Source organism: Callionymus lyra, chromosome 16 (assembly GCF_982586985.1).
Source record: "Callionymus lyra chromosome 16, fCalLyr1.hap1.1, whole genome shotgun sequence".
Lineage (NCBI taxonomy): Eukaryota > Metazoa > Chordata > Actinopteri > Syngnathiformes > Callionymidae > Callionymus > Callionymus lyra.
The window spans coordinates 26,018,413-26,030,912 of NC_141833.1; the positions used below are offsets into that span (position 1 = coordinate 26,018,413).

General features: G+C 43.1%; 2 long non-coding RNA genes across 4 annotated transcripts in view; both read right to left on the reverse strand.

Annotated features, from left to right (window-relative positions):
- Positions 1-7,634: 7,634 nt before the first annotated feature.
- On the reverse strand, positions 7,635-9,057 carry LOC148064295 (uncharacterized). Of its 3 annotated transcripts, XR_015713532.1 has the most exons (6): positions 8,987-9,057; positions 8,602-8,910; positions 8,382-8,533; positions 8,260-8,288; positions 8,035-8,085; positions 7,635-7,968 (listed from the first exon to the last, which is right to left on the reverse strand). It is a non-coding gene; the product is annotated as an uncharacterized LOC148064295 (long non-coding RNA). The 3 variants fall into 3 exon arrangements; XR_015713531.1 differs by lacking the exon at positions 8,035-8,085; XR_015713530.1 differs by having other exon boundaries at positions 7,635-8,085.
- Positions 9,058-10,217: 1,160 nt separating this feature from the next.
- Positions 10,218-12,500, reverse strand: part of LOC148064296 (uncharacterized) — a 2,831-nt gene continuing 548 nt past the window's right edge. Inside the window, exons 2-3 of the long non-coding RNA XR_015713533.1 lie at positions 11,121-11,202; positions 10,218-10,646 (exon numbers count right to left, since the gene is read on the reverse strand). This is a non-coding gene — a long non-coding RNA (uncharacterized LOC148064296). The remainder of the gene's footprint in view (positions 10,647-11,120; positions 11,203-12,500) is intronic.

Sequence of the window (12,500 nt, forward strand, 5' to 3'; positions counted from 1 at the left end):
CACCCTCCGAGCCTTTTCACTCCCTCTCCTGTTATGGTGCCTCCCTATTAACCTCTAGGTGGTTGCGCTCGTGACATCAAAAAGACCACTTTTTGCAGAGCAGTCACACTCGGAAAAAATTTCTTTCGTCAGGCAAAAGAACCAGAGTTCTCCGCGGCCATCCACTCCAACCTTGTCCGACTTTGAGGCAACAGGCTCGGCCACCCTCCGAGCCTTTTCACTCCCTCTCCTGTTATGGTGCCTCCCTATTAACCTCTAGGTGGTTGCGCTCGTGACATCAAAAAGACCACTTTTTGCAGAGCAGTCACACTCGGAAAAAATTTCTTTCGTCAGGCAAAAGAACCAGAGTTCTCCGCGGCCATCCACTCCAACCTTGTCCGACTTTGAGGCACCAGGCTCGGCCACCCTCCGAGCCTTTTCCTTCCCTTCCACGTTTTACACCTGTTGTTGTTGTGTTACATCTGGAAGAGTTAAACCAGTCTATGAAATAGTTAAAATACATTAACACTTCCTTTTTGACACTTGGAAATTTACTGTGCACGAACGCACACATTAAACAAATGCGCACACCCACATAAAACACACGCATGCGTACACGGACATGCACTGACAAACGCACACACACACGGTGACATGCACACATAAAACACACGCACGCACGCACACATAAAACAAACGCGGACGCACACATAAAAGAAACGCGCACGCACACCTAAAACACACGCATGCACACACGGACATGCACTGACACACGCACACACACACGGTGACATGCACACATAAACACACGCACGCACGCACACATAAAACAAACGCGGACGCACACAAAACAAACGCGCACGCACACATTAAACACACGCATGCACACACAGACATGCACTGACACACGCACACACACACGGTGACATGCACACATAAAACACACACACGCACGCACACACTGACACATGCGCACACACACCAGTGACATGCACACAAACGCATAACTACACATCACAAACAAACCTATAAAATCCGCGTTTGTTTTATGTGTTCGTGCGTGCGTGTGTTTTATGTTTGCATGTCACCGTGTGTGTGTGCGTTTGTCAGTGCATGTCTATGTATGCATGCATGTGTTTTATGTGTGCGTGCGCGTTTGTTTTGTGTGCGTCCGCGTTTGTTTTATGTGTGCATGTCACCGTGTGTGTGTGCGTGTGTCAGTGCATGTCTGTGTGTGCATGCGTGTGTTTTAGGTGTGCGTGCGCGTTTCTTTTATGTGTGCGTCCGCGTTTGTTTTATGTGTGCGTGCATGTGTTTTATGTGTGCATGTCACATTAAACAAATGCGCACACCCACATAAAACAAACGCGCACGCACACATAAAACACACGCATGCGTACACGGACATGCACTGACAAACGCACACACACACGGTGACATGCACACATAAAACACACGCACGCACGCACACATAAAACAAACGCGGACGCACACATAAAAGAAACGCGCACGCACACCTAAAACACACGCATGCACACACAGACATGCACTGACACACGCACACACACACGGTGACATGCACACATAAACACACGCACGAACGCACACATAAAACAAACGCGGACGCACACAAAACAAACGCGCACGCACACATTAAACACACGCATGCACACACAGACATGCACTGACACACGCACACACACACGGTGACATGCACACATAAAACACACACACGCACGCACACGCAGACACACACTGACACATGCGCACACACACCAGTGACATGCACACAAACGCATAACTACACATCACAAACAAACCTATAAAATCCGCGTTTGTTTTATGTGTTCGTGCGTGCGTGTATTTTATGTTTGCATGTCACCGTGTGTGTGTGCGTTTGTCAGTGCATGTCTATGTATGCATGCGTGTGTTTTATGTGTGCGTGCGCGTTTGTTTTGTGTGCGTGCGCGTTTGTTTTGTGTGCGTCCGCGTTTGTTTTATGTGTGCATGTCACCGTGTGTGTGTGCGTGTGTCAGTGCACGTCTGTGTGTGCATGCATGTGTTTTAGGTGTGCGTGCGCGTTTCTTTTATGTGTGCGTCCGCGTTTGTTTTATGTGTGCGTGCATGTGTTTTATGTGTGCATGCGCGCATTTGTTTTATGTGTGCGTGCGCGCATTTGTTTTATGTGTGCGTGCGCGCATTTGTTTTATGTGTGTGTGCGCGCATTTGTTTTATGTGTGCATGCGCGCATTTGTTTTATGTGTGCATGCGCGCATTTGTTTTATGTGTGCGTGCGCGCATTTGTTTCATGTGACATGCACACATAAAACACACGCACGCACGCACACATAAAACAAACGCGGACGCACACAAAACACATGCATGCACACACAGACATGCACTGACACACGCACACACACGGTGACATGCACACATAAAACACACACACGCACGCACACGCAGACACACACTGACACATGCGCACACACACCAATGACATGCACACAAACGCATAACTACACATCACAAACAAACCTATAAAATCCGCGTTTGTTTTATGTGTGCGTGCGTGCGTGTGTTTTATGTTTGCATGTCACCGTGTGTGTGTGCGTTTGTCAGTGCATGTCTGTGTATGCATGCGTGTGTTTTATGTGTGCGTGCGCGTTTGTTTAATGTGGGTGTGCACATTTGTTTAATGTGTGCGTGCGTGTGTTGTGTGTTGACACGCGCAAGCATTGACGCACATTGACACACGCGCGCGCATTGACGCACATTGACACGCGCGCAAGCATTGACGCACATTACTTCACCTCAGGGATCTGTTGACTTCTTACAATGAGATGGTAGAAACTGCTAGATCTGATTACATCAGAAAACTGGTAGCAGCAAATAGGAAAAACCCCAAAGTTTTGTTTGACATGATTAATTCTCTCGTGTCTCCTGCTCCTCAAATCACGCCGGTCTTCTGTGAAGCTGACAGCAATGCATTGTTGAGATTTTTCATTGACAAGATTAAATTGATCAAAGAGAAAATCTCTCCCCCTTTGTTGGGAACCCCTACTGTCTCTGAGCCCATCTCCTCCTCTTGGTCATCCTTCACTGCTGTATCTTTGGGTGATATTTCAGCACTAGTGAACAAGATGAAACCCTCCTCATGCTCAGATGACGTCCTTCCTTGTAGGCTTTTTATCAAAGTATTTGATGTAATTGGCCCCTGGGTTACCAATATGGTGAACCTCTCCCTTTCCACAGGGGTTTTTCCCAATGCATTTAAACATGCCATTGTGGAGCCTCTGTTCAAAAAACCAGGCTTAGACCCAACTGACCTCAGTAATTTCAGGCCTATTTCTAAGCTCCCTTTCTTGTCCAAGATCTTGGAGAAGGTGGTGTCCGAGCAGCTGTCTTTGTTCCTGGATCAGAGCGACATCCATGAGAAGTTTCAGTCTGGCTTCCGTAAACATCACTCTACGGAGACAGCTTTATTGAAAGTGTCCAGTGACATCATGATGTCGGCTGACTCTGGTAAATTCACTGTTCTGGTTCTCTTGGATCTGTCGTCAGCCTTTGACACAGTTGATCACCAGATCCTGCTGAGAAGACTAAGGGATGAAGTGGGACTGTCTGGGTCTGTGTTAGAATGGTTCTCATCTTACCTTTCTGGGCGCAGTTTTAGTGTATCTGCCAATCAAATGAGGTCTGAATCGGCAGATCTGTTGTGTGGAGTCCCTCAAGGTTCTGTTCTGGGTCCTTTATTGTTTTTGCTGTACTTGATTCCCCTCGGTAAAATCATTCAGAGATTTCCAGATGTTTCTTATCACATTTTTGCTGATGACATCCAGCTCTACTGCTCTTTTGACCCAACTGAGCCCCAAAGGCTGAACAGCTTAGTCAATTGTTTGCTAGAAATCAAACAATGGCTGAGTGAAAACACTTTACAGCTTAATGTGGACAAAACTGAAACTCTGGTGATTGCTCCTGATGATAAGATTCCAGGGTTGAGTCAGTACTTGGGTGACTTAGGTCAGTCTCTCAAACTGAGCCTGAGAAACCTGGGTGTTGTATTTGATAAAAACATGTCTCTTGTTCAACACTGCAGAAAACTGACCAGAAACTGTTTCCTTCAACTGAGAAAAATCTCTAAACTTAGGAAAATGTTGTCACAACATGATCTGGAGCTTGTAATCCATGCGTTTGTTTCTTCTCGTCTGGACTATTGTAACAGTTTGTTTTCATGTCTTAACAAGAAGGAGCTGTCTCGTCTGCAGTTGATTCAGAACTCTGCAGCGAGAATTCTGACCCGCTCAAGTAGGAGAACTCACATTTCTCCGATCCTTAAAACTCTTCACTGGCTTCCAGTTTCTTTCAGGATCAACTTTAAAATTCTGGTTCTTACTTTCAGAGCTATTCATGGTCAGGCTCCTCCTTACATCACTGATCTGATCCAGCCTTACACCCCAGCTCGGTCTCTGAGGTCTGTGGATCAGAATCTACTTATGGTTCCACGCACACGGCTCAGGACCAGAGGAGAGAAATCTTTTCAGGCTGTTGCTCCTAAGCTTTGGAAAAATCTTCCTCTCTCTTTGCGCTTGATGGAGTCTACTGACTCCTTTAAGAAACATCTTAAGACGTTTCTATTTGTTCAGGCTTTTCCTTGAATTTCTCGAACTCCTGTGTTGTTCTCGGTGTTGTCTTGATCTTTGAAGTATGTACTGTTTTGAGTATTGTTTTGATTGTTAAAGCGCTTTGTGACCCTGGTCTCGAAAAGCGCTATATAAATAAATATTACTTACTTACTTACTTACTTACACTCGCAAGCATTGACGCACGCACACGCATTGACACGCACGGGCGCATTGACGCACATTGACACGCACGCGCGCATTGACGCACATTGACACGCGCGCAAGCATTGACGCACATTGACACGCGCGCAAGCATTGAGCACATTGACACACACGCGCGCATTGACACACATTGACACGCACGCGCGCATTGACGCACATTGACACGCGCGCAAGCATTGACGCACATTGACACACGCGCGCAAGCATTGACGCACATTGACACACGCGCGCGCATTGACGCACATTGACATGCACGCACGCATTGACGCACATTGACACACACGCACTAACTCTCGCCTTAAGAAGTGACACTTGTCAGGGTGCAGCTTCAAACCCGCAGCAGCCACTCTGCTCAGCACTAGTCGTAGGGAGTGTGTGTGCGTGCGCGTTTGTTTTATGTGTGCGTGCGTTGTGTGCGTGTGCATTTGTTTTATCGGTGCGCGCGCATTTGTTTTGTGTGCTCTTGTGCATTTGTTTTGTGTGTGCGTGCGCGCATTTGTTTTATGTGTGCGTGCGCGCATTTGTTTTATGTGACATGCGCGCATTTGTTTTACGTGTGCATGCGCGCATTTGTTTTATGTGTGCATGCGCGCATTTGTTTTATGTGTGCGTGCATTTGTTTCATGTGTGCGTGCGCGCATTTGTTTTATGTGTGCATGCGCGCATTTGTTTTATGTGTGCGTGCGCGCATTTGTTTCATGTGACATGCACACATAAAACACACGCACGCACGCACACATAAAACAAACGCGGACGCACACAAAACACACGCATGCACACACAGACATGCACTGACACACGCACACACACGGTGACATGCACACATAAAACACACACACGCACGCACACGCAGACACACACTGACACATGCGCACACACACCAATGACATGCACACAAACGCATAACTACAGATCACAAACAAACCTATAAAATCCGCGTTTGTTTTATGTGTGCGTGCGTGTTTTATGTTTGCATGTCACCGTGTGTGTGTGCGTTTGTCAGTGCATGTCTGTGTATGCATGCGTGTGTTTTATGTGTGCGTGCGCGTTTGTTTAATGTGGGTGTGCGCATTTGTTTAGTGTGTGCGTGCATGTGTTGTGTGTTGACACGCGCAAGCATTGACGCACATTGACACACGCGCGCGCATTGACGCACATTGACACGCGCGCAAGCATTGACGCACATTGACACTCGCAAGCATTGACGCACGCACACGCATTGACACACACGGGCGCATTGACGCACATTGACACGCACGCGCACATTGACACGCGCGCAAGCATTGACGCACATTGACACGCGCGCATATTGACACACGCACACGCATTGACACGCACGGGCGCATTGACGCACATTGACACGCGCGCAAGCATTGACGCACATTGACACACGCGCGCGCATTGACACACATTGACACGCACGCGCGCATTGACGCACATTGACACGCGCGCAAGCATTGACGCACATTGACACACGCGCGCGCATTGACGCACATTGACACGCGCGCACGCATTGACGCACATTGACACACACACGCACTAACTCTCGCCTTAAGAAGTGACACTTGTCAGGGTGCAGCTTTAAACCCGCAGCAGCCACTCTGCTCAGCACTAGTCGTAGGGAGTTAAGGGCTTCTTCACACGATGCCCCATGAATTAGAAGGTCATCTAAATACACAAGGCACTGTTGACGTGGGACACCAGCTAGCATGCCATCCATTAGTCTCTCAAAGGTGGCTGACACGCGCGCGCGCATTGACGCACATTGACACACGCATTGACGCACATTGACACACACACGTATTGACGCACATTGACAAACACGCACGCATTGTGTTTTTTACTGTTTTCTTACCACTGTAATGTATATGTTGGCATTAAAAAATAAAATTTCATGCTTAAGATGGGAAATGTGTTATTATTATTTTTTGGTCCTCCAATGCCTGTTGTCGCTAATTGGCGACATACCCAATTTTACAATAATTTTATGTTCTACAGTAAAAAATTGAACCTTCACTTTATTTAGTCTCTGCTTGAAAGCAAAAACACACATAATTATTTTTTTTGAACAATTGCAAATAAATTCAGGCATCAAGGGGTTAATTTAAGTATGGCAGTATACGTATAGTGTATAATAATTTTTAATCTAACACCACACTTTTGTTTTTGCCAAACCTTGTTTCGCATCAGCTGCCACGACATACTTTGGATGTGATCTTACGGCAACGATAACAGATGAGTTTGTTAGCCTTGTATGAAAAGGCCCATTGGAGTTTTAGTACTGAACACACACTGAATACTGAATACATTTTTCTGTTATTCAACATGTTTTAAAGATACACACATCCATGCAACATGCAACCATGACAGCTGTATCAGCACAATACGGACAATGGACGTGAGGTTCTGGTCTGCAGCCCACATCTGTGTATCGGATAGTCTGTCAAACATAAAAATGTAAACGGTTAGACTTTTATGATGCAATATACGAGGAACTAACTAAAGATATACTGTACACACCTCCATGATGATTGCCTTTCTCAAGTGGCTTTGTATGTGCTGTTGGGTTTTGTCCATCTGTGCTGGTCTGAATTTGGTGACCTCACAAAAAGGGCAGTGAAAGAACAAGCAACACTGACGGCTGTGGAGTGAAGTACATCCTCAAACCTGGCTGATGTTTAACTGATCAGCCATTTATGAGATTAATGAAAGCTTTGACAGAAACTGTTTTCTATATCACAGACTAAGCTACACACACAGGCAAATGAAAACAGCCAGAAATATGTTATGTTCACTGAACACATCATTTATGAACACATTTTTCATGTTGTATAAAACTGAAACATTCTATTGAATGACTGAACAATCTACTTTAATATCCTCGTGTCCAATTAGTTCATATTCAACGTCTGCTATCTCTGGTCTGTTTATCTGGATTCTTGTCACGGGGGCAGCAGCTTCAGCAGAGAGGTCCATACTTTCTTCTCCCCAGTTACATCGTCCAGCTCTTTCTGGAGGACCCCCCTGTGTTTCAAGCCCAGTGGAGGAACATGGTTCTTCAGTGTGTTCTGGGTCTTCCCCGGGTTCTACCATCAGTGGAACATGTTCGACTTCATCGGACTTATTCTCAGATGAATAAATTGATCTAAGACAAGAAAAAAATAAGTCAGTTTAGATTAAAAAAAAAGCTCAAACTAATTGAAATTCTCACGGATGCTCCGTTGAATCCATACATTCATTCATTCATTTCCACTGCCACCTCCTAATAAGAAATAATGATAGTTTCTCTGATGCACAAATACTGCAGTGCTGAAGATATTAAACCAAAATTGACATTAATTTTAATTGTACAAGTGATGACATTTGCAAAATTAATCAACATTACATTTAAACATTAAATCACTTTGATAAATGACTAAAAAACGTTCTTACATACCTTCCTTCTTCTCTTGAACTCTTTTCGATCTGGTTAAGGAGAAAAATAATTCAAGGAAATGACTCCAGATAAACACAAATCAATATTATAATGTGATTTTTATGAATGCATTTGTTTTTTACCTCTTTTTCTTTTTTTATACCAATAAACTACAGAACATGTGATCAGTAGAACGATCACAGCAACAATAATTCCAGCCACTTCTCCTGGTGTCAAACCTTCTCGACATACAGAGTCAGAAGAAATAGTTCCTTCTCGTAGATATGTTGAACATCTACAAAGACAAGTGGAGACAGTTTAGAAGAAAACATCTTGAGCAAACATTTGTGAAGCTTCACTCACTGTTTGTGATCCTGACATGACGTGAACGTTCCATTTGAAAATGTTCCTTCACTGCAGGTTCCACACTCAGTGTCTGTGGAGGACGTTCCTGTGAAGAACATTGTGTGTGTCTTATAGTTTCTGCACTCTTGCATTTCACATGTTGGATGTGAAACTCGCCTGCTCTGATGATGAACTGTCCTGGTTCACATGTGGAGTGTTGCTGTGCTGCCACACATGTGTCCACTGAGCCGTCCACACAGAAAAAACCCTCCAGAGGTTCACACTTGGTGTTTGCTGTGAAGGTACAGGATCTGATCTCTCTCAGTCCTGTTAGTCAATAACAAATTCTACATCACATCTACATACTGACCAACTCATCATTCTAGTGAAGAACAAACTTTACCTTCAGTACAGACGAGACACTTGAAACCATGTTTCTCTCGGTTCAATTTGTCCATGTAAGTTCCATCATCACAGACAGTGCAGGACAGAGATGGAAATTCTGTGCAATGAACATTGACTCTGAATCCTGTGAGAGAAATAAATAAATGACAAATTTGAGTGACATTTTACATCAAGACTCCTGACAGTTACTCTTATAAGAAAAAAGGTCAACATTTAAAATAGGCAGAATACATTTGATAGAATCAACATACAAGTGTCATGCTTATATTGTTTTGTTTTATTTTGAAGGTGGTTTTCCGTTTTTATGTGTCCTGTGTTTTGAGTGACAGACGCTGGCAGGTGCGCGGCTGGGGATGATGGAGTGGCGGGTTCTTCCCATTGATAAGGAGCGTCTCTACCCGGAAGAACTCGCCAGAGTATTGCGTTTCCAGACCAGGTTGGCTGTCCTTTCGATCTCGCTCCTCGCCTTTGAATCACAACTGGATAATCCTTTGGATACTCCTGACGTTGTCAGCACTTTTATTTACTCAAGTGAGTCCTTTTGTCTTTTTGTTTTAGTTGCTGTTGGGACCCCGATCTCCAGAAGTGCCCTGCCTTCGCCCCGAGTGCCTGTTGTGTTTTTTTGTTCCTATTACGGACCGCTCTGGATTTATATAAGACTTTTTTTTCTGAATTTTTCCTCCGTGGATGTTTTGACTTCCGCATCTGGGTCTCCTGCCCTGATCGGTTCGTGACAATAAGAGTTCTGCCACTTTGATGTAGCTTGATATTCTGTACAATCAACTCTTACTTTGTGACCTGTTAGACAAAATAATAAATCACTAGTTTGACTAAGACTTCTGCCTGTTACCTAAAGTAGCAGAAACATTGTCAAAAGTGTTATAGTTGTCATAGTGTCATTGTTGTATGTCTGAACCTCAAACAAAGTCAAGGACCAAGACTGGATCTTACCTGGAAAACACTCTGGACAACATTCTTCTCCTTCATCTGTCCTCAACACATATTCATACCAGTGACAGGTGAGTGTGTTTACCTCCATTATAGTGGAGAGCAACTGTATAAACCAAACAATTATGAACCATCTTCATCAGTCTCACCATATTTAGAAAGTGAGAGTAGATGAGCACAATTTCATTTCAAGACGTCATATCTGGCAGATTCATCTTTTTATCTGTGTTACTGTGAAGTTTTTTTTATACTTTATTAATGCTTGATGATATTGTCCGTAGGTTTTGCCCGTAGATCAACCATAGGTTTGAATTCCACCTTCTGTGACAAGGCCGTCAGACTTCCTTCGAGAGCTGGTCTACAGTGATCAGGACTTACCAAAGAGGGGTTCACTGAATAAACTTAAAAGAGAACCCATTTAAAATATGCAACAAAACAGTTAAAAAAACACAATCCATGTAAATATGTTGAAACATTGTTAGGGCAGTGACCACTTGTGATGGGACAATACGATACAATGTTGACACTGAGAAAAAAATGTCTTCTACTAAACATGCAAAGAATCAAACTTTGAAACAACTGCAGCAGCAACACGTATTGTTAACAAGTAGATAGTTGTTATCTCACCAGCATCAGCATCACCACTGTTCTCCACATCATCTTAAAACATTCCAGTCAGGTCCCAGGAGGAGAGATCCACCATCTACAATCTGAGGAAACAAAGGAGACAGTTTGATTGCAGAGCTACGACTGTATTCGCTTTTAGTTGAAAAATAATGTGAGGAGTCTGTATGTTTTTAGAATTCTTCACACTGATAAACTATATTTGCATTGATTCACGTTCTGTTAATAATCTTGGTATGGTATAAAATGGTGTTGTATTTGTGATTTGGCCTAGAAGATTTAACTTGCAAACATGGGGTTCTTCTCCCCGCTTAACGTTTGAAGCGCTTCTATACACAGTATTACGGTAGTGACACGCCCGTTTTTGCTGTAGAGTTCAAATCTATCATTACTACAGTAAAACCAACGGAGATAAATGAAGCATAAATCTAGTTTATATCTTATTTATTTAGAAGATAGCTGGGAAGGGCCACAGGTCTTGATACCTTCACTTAAACTTAGCGTTACATTTACCGATGTCAATAAAATGAAAAGAGACTTTAATAAACCACAACATGTACCTCTGCTCCTTCCAGCTGGACACTCAACATCCTTATCCTTCAACAGTGGACACTGTGACGTCACTCCTTCAACATCCTTATCCTTGAGAGAAAAGATCATTTAATATCAGATGATTTTTGAGAATCTATCAGTGATAGTTTCGTAGATTCTTCCGCGTCTGACCGTTATAAACCTCCTTGTAGGTGGACAACGCATGCGCAAATGCGTCGTTGATTTCCAACCTCGTGTACTGTACTGACACTAATAGAATGTTTTTCCATCATATTTGTCCATCATGATGAGTGCCATGGATCATACATGAACACACATGTTTAATGATAAATATTTGTTACCAGAGAACAATTGTTTCAACTGTAATGAAGGTTACATGTTTGATATTTACCAATTAGTGTTAAATATTAGCTATATTGATGTTTGAGATAAAATGGGGACCCTTGAAATAAAAAGAAAGACCCACACTGTTAAGTCTTTCTGTAGGTTTGTTTATTGGACATAATAAATCGTTTTAGCAACACTAGAGGGCAGCAGAGAGTACAAGTTGCTTTGCGTGCAGGTGGAGAGACAGGACGAGCTAATGAGATCACCTGTGCAGGTGAAGCTTCTGTCTACAGAGCATGACTACAGCCAAGGTAATGTTAAACTCTTCTGTTAAATTGTTCTCATTTGGAGAGAATATCTAAGGATTATGGACATAAACTTGCAGTGTGACTGCAGTTTACACTTTTAATGATGTCGTCATTAAGTAGAAAAATGATTAATGACATACATGACCTTAATAATTAAGTCAGATCTACTGTATGTCCATGTGTTGTAAATCTAAAACGTACCGAGAAAGTAGAATTCTAGTGTTTCTGATCCCATCATGCAGGGAATAGCAGGTTTGATATAAATGTACATGAATTGATTCATTAAAGATATTATTACATTTGTCTCTTTTAACATTAAGACTTCATCACAAAGTATCATTTCTGGAGATGATTTGACTTCAATGTTGACAACAGTTTATACTGAGTGGATCTAGTATAACACTGACAGACCCGGCTGCAGAAAAATATTTAAGGGGGGGCATTACATTTTTTCAGGGGGGCAAACTTTTCAACCTAAAAACGTATTGGCTTCAGGCTGAACAATGGCTCTGGGACGACTCGCACAGTACAGAGAAATAATTCTCCCATTACTAAAAAGTGACGGTTGATCCCAAAATCTAAAAAAACAACTAACAACCAACAACAAAGTTTAGTGCTGTGTCCATGTATTAAACTAAAGCACCACAGCTTCACTTCTACTAAAACATAAGCACTGAAGTCAACCTGAACACTGGATTGAACATCAAATAAGTTTTCATCTCATTGAACAAAATCATGGTAGGTGTGATGTGT